Source organism: Eptesicus fuscus, chromosome 7 (assembly GCF_027574615.1).
Source record: "Eptesicus fuscus isolate TK198812 chromosome 7, DD_ASM_mEF_20220401, whole genome shotgun sequence".
NCBI lineage: Eukaryota > Metazoa > Chordata > Mammalia > Chiroptera > Vespertilionidae > Eptesicus > Eptesicus fuscus.
This window is the reverse complement of record NC_072479.1, coordinates 62,997,644-63,011,187: the sequence shown is the minus strand read 5'-3', so window position 1 is coordinate 63,011,187 and position 13,544 is coordinate 62,997,644. Positions and strand designations below refer to the sequence as shown.

The following is a 13,544-nucleotide window of genomic DNA, read 5'->3' as shown; positions in this document are numbered from 1 at the left end:
GGTAGGTATGCCATTATTGCCATTAATTGTTTTCTGATTGTTTCGTAGTTCTTCTCTGTTTCTCTCTTATTCTCTTGTATGTTGATGACTTTCTATAGTGTTATGTTTAGATTCTTATCTCTTTACTTCTTGTATCTCTTGTAGATTTTTGGTTTGTATTACCATGAGCTTCATATATACCAAGCTATGTTTATATCAATTTATTTAAGTTGATGGTTGCATAAGTTCAAATAGGTTCAAATACATTACTACAATTTTTACTAATCCCTCCATGTTTGTTCCTTTTTACATCTTGTGTGTGTGTGTGTATTCCTTAGTTAATTATTTTAATTACATGTAATTTTTATACTTTTGTCTTTTAACCTTTGTACTAACTTTATAGTTAGTTGATCCTCTGCTTTTACTGCTTGACTTTGTCAGTGAGCATCTTTCTTTCTTATATTTCCATTTTTATATTTTTTTAATTTTCTACTTAAAGAAGCCCCTTTAACATTTCTTCTAATACTAGTTTAGTGGTGGCGAATTCCTTTAGCTTTTTCTTGTCTGGGAAAGTCTTTATCTCTCCTCAATTCTAAATGATAGCCTTGATGGGTAGAGTAGTCTTGGTTGTAGGTCTTTGTATTTCATGACTTTGAATATTTAGTGCCAGTCCTTTCTGTCCTGTGAAGTTCCTGTTGAGAAATCAGCTGACAGTCTTGTAGAAGCTCACTTGTATGTAACTGCTTTTTTCTTGTTACTTTTAAAATTCTCTCTTTGTCATTAACTTTTGGTGTTTTAATTATGATGTGTCCTGGTGTGTGACTCTGGGTTCATCTTGTTTGAGATCTCTGTGTTTCCTGCACTTGTATGTCTGTTTCCTTCTCCAGGTTAAGGAAGTTTCTTGTCATTTTTCTTTAAATAGGTTTTCAATCTTTTGCTGTCTTTCTTTTTTTTTTTTTTGGTACCCAGTGATGCAAATGTTGGTACACTTGATATTGTCCCAAAGGTCTCTTAAACTATCTTTATTTTTTTTTTAATTCTTTTTTTCCCGAGTGGGTAATTTCTACTATCTCATCTTCCAGATTGCTGATTGAATTCTCCGCTTCATCTAATCTGCTATTGATTTCCTCTAAAGTAGTCTTCATTTTTTGTTTTTGTAGTCCTTTTTTTGCCTTGTTTTTTTTTTTTTTGGTGTGGTGTGTGTGTGTGTGTGTGTGTGTGTGTGTGTGTTGCTTTCTCCCCTTTTTTAAGGTTCTCACTGAGTTCATTTATTCTTTCTCTAAATTTATTGAACATTCTTAATAACCAGTATTTTGAACTCTGCATGTGTTAGATTGTGTGTCTCCATTTCATTCATTTCTTTTTTTGGAGTTTTGTCCTGTTCTTTCATTTGTGACATGTTTCTTTGTCTCTTTATTTTGGCTGGCTCCTGTGTTTATTTCTATGTATTAGGTAGATCTGCTATGTCTTTCAGTCTTGTCAGAGGGGCCTTAATTAGTAGGTGTCCTGTGGGGCCCAGTGGCACAGTCTCCCTGGTCACCTGATCAGTATGCTCCAAGGGTGTTCTTTTGTTCTTTGTGTGGGTTGTATGCCCTCCTGTTGTAATTGAGTTTTAATTTCTGTTGGCATGTCAGTAGATAAAATTGACCCTCAGATTGACGGGCTGTGACTATAGTGGACAAGCTATTGTGTGTGAGCTGATTCCAGAGAGCAGGCATCTCTTTAGCAGGGCTCTTGTGCCAGCTGAGTCTTCCTTCAGTTGTGTCATTTGTAGAGCTGTCTGGGTGGTGCTCTGGTGTGTTCTGAAGCTGCCCACCAGGTGTTTTGGTTCTATAGCCTCTTAGGAGGGACTCAGGTGCAGGCCAAGGTCAGCTTCTGTTTGTGACTTGCTTAGGGCCATCTGGTAGGAGCTACAAAATGATCTGCTGCTTGTGCTATGCTTGGAGTTACTTGGAGGCTATGCTGTGAACCAAAGCCAGTTTCCACTAGTGCCAGACTTGGGACCCTTAGGTGGGCACCACAATGTGACCTGAAGCCAGCCACCACTTGTGTCGGGCTTATGGCCACTTACTGGAAGGTACATTCCAAGCCAACACTGGCCACACCTTATGCCTGGCCTAGGGCCATATGATGAGAGTTGCAATGCAAGATGAGACTAGTCACTGATTGTTCCAGATTTGGGGTCTCTTAGAAAGATGTACAGGGCACACCAAAGCCAGACACTGCTTGTTTGGGATTTGTAGACCTTTGAGAGTTTTTAGGAAAGTTTGCAGCGCAAGGCAAGGCAGGCTACTTGTGTAGAACAGTTGCTGGAAGTGTGCAAGTTGTATGTAATGGGTTTCAGGGATTCGCCATCTTGGGGCAAATGGTGTTAGGTTAATGGAGACCTCCACCTCCATTTGGCAACCCCTGTGTCAGGGCGGCTGGATGGGGGGAGGGCTCAACAAGAGACCATTGGTGCCTGCCTGTGCTTCCTTCCCTGGAGAGAGCTGCTCCAGCCCCTCCTCTCGGGCCCTTGCCCTGAAGCTAATCAATTCAGTTCCTCTCTGTATTTCCCTGGCGTTTTTGAAGATGTGGCCCCTGTAAGCTTAGAGCAGGTGACTTTGTGAGTGAGCATGTCCATGTGCATTCCCCTCAAGAGGAATGCCTGGGACTCCAGCAGCCTTCCACCTTTCTTAGATACAATCTCCACTGGTTTTCATAGACAGATGTTGTGAAGACTCCTTTTCCCAGCACTGGTGCCCCTGGTTGGTGAGCCTGATGTGGGGTTGTGACCCTAGCTCCTCAGAGGGGACCTCCATAGCCAAGTTATCCCTCCTGATTCCTAATTATCACATGTGAGTGTGGGATAAGCCCATTCCACTTATCCGCCCCTCTTACCAGTCTCCTCCTGGCTTCCTTATATCATTAGTTATAGCACTTTTGTTCAGCTAGTTTTCAGGTAGTTATCAATGATGGTTGTCCTGTGATTTAGTTGTAATTTTGGTGTGGTTGTGGGAGGAGGCGAGCACAATGTTTACCTCTTCTGCCATCTTGACTGAAAGTCAAAACCCATGTTCTTTATTCTTATTTTGGGCTCCCTTCATTTTTACCTCAATAATAATAATAATAATAATAAAAAGAACAGTGTAATAATAACTATGTTTAATATTTCCTCTTTGAGAAATAAAAAAATACTGTGTACTATATTTGAGAAAAATTGGAGCACAAAAAGCTTACAGTAACCTTTTGAAAACTGGTGTAAAGTTTATTGGAAAACTTATTGCCTTGGAGTACTTTATCTCTTGAAATTTTCTAATAACTGATGGGAGGAGGATTTTTTTAAGGTTTTTTTATTATTTACTAGAGGCCCAGTGCACGAATGCATGCACAGGTGGGGTCTGGCCAGCCCCCTCCAATCAGGGCTGATCAGGCTGGGCTGGCCTGGGGGAGGGGCCACGAGTGGTTGGCCGGCGGCCCTGCCCTCTTGTCAAACTCTGGGTCAAGGGGACAATTTGCATATTAGCTTTTTATTGTATAGGACTAGAGCCCTGGTGCATGAAATTCATGCACTCGGGGGTGGGGGGGTGTCCTTCAGCCCAGCCTGTGTCCTCTCACAGTATAGGAGCCCTCGGGGGATGCCGTCAGTTCGACATCCTTAGCACATCCTTAGCACTGCTACGCTCGCTAGCCTTGAGCCCAGCTTCTGGTTGAGCAGTGCTCCCCCTGTGGGAATGCATTGACCACCAGGGGCAGCTCCTGCATTGAGCATCCGCCCCTTGGTGGTTAGTGCACATCATAGCGACCAGTCATTCCACCGTTCGGTCTATTTGCATATTAGCCTTTTATTATTTAGCCTTTTATTATATAGGATAGTCAATTTAAAATATTTTTGTGTCATTGTTTTAAATGAGTCTTTGTTTTTTTCTTTATTTTGTTTTGGAAACATATCTGCATCTTCTTTTTCATACCACAAAGAATAGTCATTCTTGTAAAATGCATCTTGAGTTAAAGGAAAGCATTATCTATATAAAACATTAACCAGCTGATAGGAGTTGTCACAGTCCTTTGCTTTGCTGGGCACAAGGTGCTCTGATTTGTTTATCTTTCTCCTGCATTGAATGAGGTTGCAACCATCAATTCCCAGACAAGTGGTCTGAGAAGTTATGGCCAAGGGATACATGTGCTATAACAGTTTGACAAGGGAGTTTCAGTTAATGACAGGACACTTGTGCTGTAAATCCTGAGCAGCTGACACACTAAAAATAACTCAGGGTAGTCCTTAGACTGGGAATGGAAACCTCCTGTGAAAGATGAAGAGCTTTCTGAGAATGACGGATTGTAATTTTAAGGGATTCTGCAGAAAAGAATTATACAGGAACCTGGTAAAGAGCTTAAGTCTTGTTGCCTAACTTCCATCTTCAATTGTACTTCACATATCTTCTTCAGCTCAACAGTCTGAGTAGCTATGGCTTGAAACTCCCTTTTCTGTTCATTCTCAGATTATAGTCACCTATGATATTGGCTCTTCATTCAAAAGCATAACATTTTAGAGACTACAGCTATGGATTTGGTGAATGGGAAGTACCAGTAAATATTTCTGAGTCATATAATCAGTTACTTTTTCAAGAATTGAAAATAGATATGCAAAGACATTTGAGATACTGTTAAGAGGAATAAGAACATAGGGGGAGTGGAACATGTGGTTTTTAAGTCAAGCTAAAATTATTATTCCTTAAGACTAAAGATCTTAAAGTTGTAGGTAGAATATTGTGAAAGTCCTTTATGTCATGAAGGATCTTACTGTAGCAAAATTATTTTGGTTCTAACCATAATATACGATTAGGAGCTATTTCTTAAAGGTTCTAATTTAGAACAACCATCTTGAGTAGGTGGAAAACCTACACAGTTTCTTCCTCGTCCTGGGTGGTGTGTCTCAGTGGTCCTGTACACTGAAGGGTCACAGGTTCGTTTTCCGGTCAAGGCACATACCCAGGTTGCAGGTTCGATCCCTGATTGGAGTACATACAAGAGGCAACTGATCGACTTTTCTCTCTCACATTGATGTTTCTCTCTCTCTCTCTCTCTCTCTCTCTCTCTCTCTCTCTCTCTCTAAAATTAATAAAAACATATTGTTGGGTGAGGATTTTAAAAAACAAACAAACAAAAAAAAACACACACTCCAGCCCTAGCTGGTCTGAAGGGTCCCGGGTTCGATTCCAGTCAAGGGCACGTAACTCAGGTGCAGGCTCAATTCCTGGCCCTGGTTGGGAGCACATGCAAGAAGCAATCTGTCAGTGTGTCCCACATAGATGTTTCTATGTGTCTTTCCCCTCCATCCCTTCCACTCTCTACAAATCAGTGGAGAAATATCCTTGGTTGAGGATTAACAGCACAAGAAAAACATTCTTCCCCAGGAGGTGGTGCAACCTGAAAATGCTAATAGGTTAAAAATTGTTTTAGGTAAATGGCTGGATGTTAAATCTATAATGGGATATTAAAGCAAAGCAAGACATTTTGAAACCTTAAGAGCCCTGGAAGATAATCATTCTCACAAATTCCTGTTGTACCACTTGTCTTGTTTTAATATAGCTATCACGTTATCGTTCCTAAGATTTTATTGGGCATATCTTATAGCTTAATCTCACCCACAGTTCTTTCACCAGTGTTAGTTACCACTGCCAGATGAGAGCAGTGCAAACAGATGATAGCTTCTTCTAGAAAAGGAAAAGAATGAAAATCACCACTGAAGGCATTTCCACATTTTTCTTTTCTTTTTCTTTTTTGACTTTTCTTTACTTGTTCCCCTTCTTTTCTGCAGATCATCTTTAAAGAAGGCTAAACTGAGGTTTTAAAATGGTAAAAAGCCTGTGGGGAGATAGGAAAGCCAAAAACGTTTGAAATGATGCTAATTGAAAATCCCAGTTCTAACTCTTAACTGTGGGTTTCAGGAAAAGGTTCAGAGTCCCACTTCTATGAGAAGGCTCCAAAGTAAGCATATCATCTACCCTGCTTCCTTAACTCCTTTCCAGCAAGTTTTATTTTAAAAGCCATGTCCAAGTTCTATATTCATATTTCCTATGGCCCAGTTCAGAAATTTTAAGAATATAATATTTAAAATCATATGAGAACTCCACTTGATAAAACTACTGCTTCCTTGGCATGGGCCAGAGGGAAATATTTAACAGTAATCACTCGACATCTGAAAGGCAATGCCCTAGTAACAGAACTCTAAAGTTTATGTTAACACAGGCAAAGAGAAATAAAGGCAAAATGCGTATACCAAATGAGGAAGCTGTAGGCCTGTGAACATTCCCTCGTGTGTGGACAGAAAAGGAAAAAGAAGCAGCAGCAGCATTTTTATGGGCAATCTAATGATATTTATGTTACCCCTGATGAGAAATGACTGAAAATAACAAGTTCAGCTATTTGAGAACTGGTTATAGCCATTTCCCAATATAAAATAGCAAGACTGTTTTTAAAGAATTTGTATATCCGTTTTTAATTTGTAACAGGAGTCACACACCAAATAACTAGTAGGTTCTAAATCTAAAGAAATATATGAGTCAAAAGATATAACTGACATTTGGTAGGTACACTGTGTTGGGAAGTGTATGCAGGGAGGCGGGGGCAGGGTGGGGACCTTGTAACACCAGCATGGCACATTCCAGTTCAACCTCAACATTGCTGAAGCCAGGACCAGCTGGCAGGGCCCTAGACCAGTGGTTTGCCGCTCTGTTGACTAATGAGTTTGCCGACCACTGTCATACCCTTTACCTCTTTGTACACAATATGCCACAATTGCCTAATCCTCACAGCTTCCAAATACACAGTAACAGTTAGTCTAGTTCAGTGGTCAGCAAACTCATTAGTCAACAGAGCGGCAAACCGCGGCTCGCGAGCCGCGTGAGGCTCTCAAGCCACGGTTTGCCGACCACTGCCCTAGACTATTTCTCACTTTTTCTTTGGAGACTTACTTGGTATTTTTATGGGTCTCTTTTTATATCACCATTTAATCATTTGCCTATATGGTTTTTGGGATCTCAAGATAATTTACTGGAAAGTGATTGCATAATAAGCTAGTTCAGTTAAGTCAAGAATCGAAATAGGCACTTCACAAAAGCAGTCATTCATTTGGGCATTCCCCATAAAAATGCTAGAGTTCTCTAGTTAAAAAATGCAAATGTAAAAATGGACCATCCTGGGAAGAGTGAAAAGGATTGCTATCAGGTGATGGTGGGTGAAGGCACGTTCATCCTCTGCTAGTGGACGTGTTCATTTTTATAAATAGTATTTTGAATGACAATTTGGCAACCTACATATCAAAAGCTTCTAAGAAGGCCATGCTAGTTAAAATCTGCCTCTAGAATTCAGCCTAAGGGAATCGTAATTGAACATGTGCACAGATACATATGCACAAAGATGCTCATTGCAGCAGTGTTTATAGAAGCAACAAATGGGAAACAACTTACGGATTCATCAGTGAAGGCCCTGTTTAACTAAATTATATTGCAGCTATTACACGTGGTGATGCAGAGCTTAATATACAGCTAGAAAATCTCTATGATGGATGTATATAAAACTATAATCTGTATTGTATGGTACCATTTGGTTAATGTGTGTGTACACGCGCAAGTGTGTGTGTGTGTGTGTGTGTGTGTGTGTGTGTGTGTGTGAAACCCTAAAAAGATGTACTCCGAAATAAGTCCTGCTCATCTCTGGGAAATGGGATTACATATGACTTCTATTATTTTTTTATACTTTTCTCTACAGAATTTTTTGTATTGAGTATATATTACTTTTATTGTCAGGCAGGAAAAAGCTATTTTTATTCTGAGACAAAAGTAAGCCAGGCTCCTGCTACATGCAAAGGGTCAGCAGAGAACTCAGGGTGAACAAGACCTGGCCATTGACTTTCAGAAGATAGTAGTGTGGTTGATAGAGCGGGGAAGGAGAAAGTGTGAGTTAGACAAACATCATTCCGGGTCCTTCCTGAGTACATCTCGATGGTCTCAGAGTCACCACCGAGGGACTTTCTTGGAACATCCTGACACTGGACCCTAAGAGACTTGGAGTTCTGGCTTCTAGATGCACCCTGCTCCTCGAAGGAGCCCCTTTCCCACCACAATTCCATTCCGTCTGCACTGTCCTGCATGCCTGGGTCCCTTCAAAAGCATGCTCACGCATCCCCTGCCGCATGTCATCTACTGAGCTGACTTCCCGTGTGGCGCCCCTGCGTGTCCGGGAACCTCTCCTTATTCCTGTTACTAATATCTAACTTCTTTTTCTCTCCCCGCCCCCCGCCCCCCCCCCCCCCCACACACACACATCTCACACTATTAGTCTTTCCCCCTTCAGTGTTCAGGTTTTTGTACCTCCAGTTCTTGGTTGTTTTTCTTTGCACTTGGCATTTTCTCACTATCAGGTGTTCTTACTGGCTGGGGAGGTGATCTAAACCAGCGGTCGCCAACCTTTCAGACCTCACGGACCACCAGTGGTCCACGGACCACCGGTTGGCGACCGCTGATCTAAAAAGCAATAAAATTCGACCTGCTGTCTCTTGTATTTTCAGAATTTTGCACAGTTGTGTCAAGTGGGGGAAAGTGTCACTGTTACTTGTGCCTCGAATCTGCCTGAACTCTGCTGCAGTCAGGGAAAACATTTCAGAATAGATCTCATTCATAACTGCGTGACATGTACATATAAAACTATTTGTAGTATGTTCCATATTGTGTGAGAGCTAAATATTTACATGAAGGCTTTTGCCTCTAAACATTTGTTTCCCTAAAGCTTGCTATGTGCATGGGTTTGGGATTTAATGAGAAATTGAAGCTCCTCTATTTTCACTGTCGTCCTATGCTCTGATTCAAGTTTGTTTTTCTTTCTGTTGTGTATTTCTTGGAATTAATTATTTTGTTTTGCTAGTCTTAGAGACGGCAGAGAGCCACATGTTTTTTTTTTCCACATGCACCTATCAGTTGCTCTTTAATTGTGTTTTAATATTGTTTTCCATAGTGTAATTCCTTCACTGTTATTGTTAGCCCATCAACCTTCCTTGCATCCTGCTTTGTGCAGAGGTCAAGACCATTAGCCCAAATAGTCTTGGAATGCTCTCTAGTCTCATAGTCGGTGAATAGTTTATTTGGAAATTCTAGAGATACAATCAGATAATATCACTTGCTGCCCAAGGCCTATTTCCAAAACCCTTACACAGAAACGAGAATTTGAGCAATGATCCCAGTCTGACTACTTTGTATCCAGATCTGGGACAAACACCAGCATTTTAAATGCTAGGAGCAGAGGCCTCTATTGCGAAATGGGACTCCAGTCTTGATTTGCAGGGTTAGATGAGAGGCTTGAGAAGTGTTGGGCAGAGGTTAAGCAGCGGGTTATTTCACGGGCTCGCCAGGTGCTGACGATGCCTGGGATTTCAGGACTGCTCACCTGTAACCGGCCTGAGCCCCAAGAGGAAGGCCGCTCAGGCAGGTTCCCCCAGGTTCTCTCTCCCTCCGGCCCTTCTCTCTCTGCCCAGGAGGCATGCCTGTGACCCTTCCTATTTTTGAAGAATACCATCCTGTCCAAGGGGAAGTCCAGTGCCATATTTCATTCAGAGACTGCCTCTGAGAAGTTTTCCTACCAAGTAATTTCTGGAAAATATTTATCTTTGGACTTGTTTGTCCTCTGGGACAGTGATTTTCAACTGTTGTGCCACAAGAATTTTTAAAACATACAATACCTGAGTGTTTGGTCAGGGGCACTGACCCCTTTTACTTAGATTGTCCAATTAAAAAATGACAACAGTCAACACAACAGTAGCCATCCAGTGTGAATGAATCAAATGACTGTATGCCTATATTTTTTGTAAGATAGGCAAAAAATATATTATTTGGTACGCTGCAGAATTTTAGTAATTGGTTTATGTGGGCCATGAGATTAATAAAAAAAAAAAAAAAGAAAAGGTTGAAAATCGCTGCCCTAGGACCTCCTTTTTCAACCACTCCAGGGACAGGACTGGTACCCACACATGCTTCCTGGCCTGTGGTACAGAACAGAAAGAGTTCATCCACCCAGCGCTAGCACAGCCAAACACGGGACACTGAGAACTGCAGTGGAGAAATATTGCCTATTGTATTATAAATGGCACCCCCCAGGAGAACGGGAGGCTACTGCTCAAAAGCCCGAACTCCCTGACAGCCTGTAGGTTTCAGATTATGTAGGGCAAAATCAGGAGACTTCGGGGGTTAGGGGTTGGGGTTGTTAGGGGAGCTGATTGGTCAGGGGCGAGTTAAGGGTGCTGAATCATTTCTTCAGGTCTGGAGGACAGCTCGGGGGTCTGTTCCAGGGTCCCTCTGTCTGGTTTTATGGGAAAGTAGCCAGGAGCTCATTCCACCTTAGGGCTCAGGAACTAAAACATAGGTAGGTCAAGATGTTATTTTTAGCCTGCCAAAGGAGAAAGAAAGAGAAAAGGCGGGGGGGGGGGGGGGGGCGCTAGAGGGAGAGGGAGAGATTATTTCTAGAGCTAGGATTTAAAGCCAAATTTAATCAAAGTCATAGGACCCTTGGTTTTACCAATAGCAAAAAATAAAAATTAAAAAAATCATATTTTCTTCATGTTCTCAAAGTCATAACTCTAGCTTGAAAGCACTGGGCAGAGTCATTTTACTGCTTGCATTTTTTATCCTGATTCGGTTGAGGAGGATCCTGCCCTTCTCCACTCTTTTGTTGAAGTAGCCGCCCACAAATAAAAGGAGAGAAGCCAGCGGAGAGGAGGGCGGCCTGGAAAACATCGCTTGGGTAAACCGCATGTGACCTCCTTCCTAGTCTCTTCTCCACTACAAGGCTAAGCCCCCCTCCTTTCCCAGGGCTCCCCTGGCTCAGACCAGCGTGCCTCCTCTTCATCCCGCGTGTGAAATGAAATGTCTCTGCCGACACCAGGGGCAGAAGTGGTCAGGTCATTGTTCTGCAGTGGTTGGCAGCATTGTTCTGCTTTATTTGTTGTATCAACAAATGAACATAGGTAGGCCTTTTAACCACTGTCGCCTTCAACTGTTAGGATAATGTTAGGTCAGGTCACTTCGAATGGGTAAATGAATGCTAGATTGGTGGAATGTTGTCTCCTTGGGACCAGAGAGGGCAATGGGTGTGAACAGACGTAGGGTTTTCTAGACCCCAAACTGTGATTAGAAATTTGCTTGATGTTTTTTCCAGTAAGAAAGAAGTATTAACAGCCAGTGATTCTGTTGACTTCCTTGGCACTAAAAACATTTGTCTAAGACCCTCAGGGTGACAATTAGTAAGTTACCCAGATGAGTATAAGGATTGATAAATTTCTTAGCTGGAAAGTCAGTAACCGTATGTAAGCTCTGATCTGGAAAATGATCTTACCTGATAAATGTTAAGGCTTCTCGTCAAGTTTTTTTATTTTTTATTTTTTTTATTTAAGCTGCTGAACAGGAAGAGTTGTGTTTCAAGGGTTTTTGTATTTCATCTTGGTGCCATTTGATTTGGTAGAAAAGACTAAAGATAAAATTTTTAGTAGATCTGAGAGAAGGCATGGAGACCAGGACATGAATAATCTATCTCTGAATAATCAACCAGTCATTTAAGGAAGATTCTCTGTATTTACCCTTAGAAATTATCAAAATTTTACTTTATATAAAGCAAAAGTTTAGGAGAGGAATTTTTTTATTTTTTTCAGTTTTCTTTCATTTCGTCTGGTTTGGGGAGTTAGGCCTGTAGTAGAACATATCACTGAAAAATCCAGCTTTTTTTTTTTAACTTTCGTTCATAAATCAGCCTTCTTTATTTAGTCCAGTTCCCTTGTTTATTACATATTTGTTCCAGCCCAGCCTTTAGTTTCTCTCTTCATCCCGGTTGCCTAGTAGAATGTCTTCTGCCAAGAGATGGGAAACCTGGATTTCACAGCCATAGAAAATGGGCACCTTTCCCTGGCACTGCACTCTAATAACCCCGTGTCAGAGTTTGACCTGGTTATTTCTCACGGACGGCTACTGCCAAGTCCATTGGGGTTTCCCTCCACACATATGGCCATGGTGTTCTATCACATAAAAGAGGCCTGGGAGCTAGCTGCCAGCCTGTGCAGCCAATGGCCGGGCAGGAAAGAGTGCCTGGAGTCGTGTGCGAATGTGGTTCTCATTCCAGGCCTGATTCTTCAGAACGTAACTTCATCGAGCTCCCGCTGGACACCACCAACGGCAGCATAGTGTGGGCAATAGAGAGCAAGCTGCTTTTGTACACTTTTACCAGCATCTGCCGGGATGATCAGGCCTTCGTGACTCTATTCCACCCTGCCTCACCTACTGTTTGCCTTTCTGAGGACCCCACTCCCCCTACATAACATTTTTCCTCTAGCAGCTGCCCTGGTTGTCACCAGTAGTAACATCTTCATTGAAAGGAAGAGAAATCAAAGTGGCTTCAAGGACTCTAGCTGAAATGAAAAAACACAGGGTTTAGCACTTTTGTATAGCTTTAAATACTCTTAAAAGAACACTTACTGGTTTTAAATAGCTGAAGTTGCAAATAAAGGAATTGGATAGTGGCCCGAGGCATTGATGTGTCTCTTCAGTGCCTCGGCTAGGGAAGATCTCAAGGCACAACCACTCCGTTTGAGGTTAGAGTCCCTGGTTGAATGAGGCTGAGATGAAGGGGAGCTAGGTTACAGCAGCGGCAGCAGCAGGCATCCTGCGGGTGAATGACCTGCTCAATGGGAGGAGCTTCGAATACTAATAAACCTTCACAGGCTCCCTGGTGGAAAAGGAAAGGAATCACCAGTACCAGGTTGGATATGCTTAGCAAAAAATACATCTCAAAGATGTGACGAAAAGCAGGAAGTGGTGATAAAATTAGGTGATTTTTGTACTAATTGATGGTGAATGCAGAGGAGAATTGGTCACATTTAATGATTAAGCAGTTCTACCAAATGACTGCAAAATGCAGTCTCCCTGGGAGTTTTTAATTTAAAAAAACTGAAAAATTACAAGATACTATTTAGTTAAAAAGCAGTATGATTCTTAAATAACAACAGAACTAATGTAAGCATCCTGACAAGTTGTGTGAGACACAAATTCAAGGCTTTTAAAACAATTCTATTCAAGTCCATATGTAGTAGAGACTGTTTTCAATTGTATTAGGTCTGTGTTTTGCCATTATTTGTTTTGTTTTTAACCCACAGGCTTTTAAGATCTAAATTAAAAGGCTCATTTATTTTGTTGCTGTTGCTGGTTTGGTTTTGTTGTTTAGTTTGTTTTTCCCTAGGAGTGAGAGGGTATCCTTTGTGGACTTGGGAACAAATAACCAAAGACCACACAGTAGCTTTTGTGTAAATTGGAGCATCTTCTGATATTTGTTTAAGGTTATAAGATGATACCTTCTATAAAGGGGGAGGTCAAGAGAGGTCAGGAAAAATGATGGAAGAGTTGGAAAATAAGACATAGGAAGGAGGAGATTTCTATCAACAGTGCTTTGTCTTAGATTTTTCTTGTTAAAATAACTTCCGTCCTTCGGATAAGCATCTCTGGCTACTGTGTTCATTTCCAAACTTGCTACTCATTTTGCTGTTTGAGGCA

The 13,544-nt window shown here is 41.6% G+C and overlaps 1 protein-coding gene across 2 annotated transcripts in view; it reads left to right on the top strand.

Moving 5' to 3' along the window:
• The window catches only part of ANO6 (anoctamin 6), a 187,826-nt gene that overhangs the window by 103,874 nt on the left and 70,408 nt on the right, over positions 1 to 13,544 (top strand). The gene's annotated exons all lie outside the window — the stretch shown is intronic.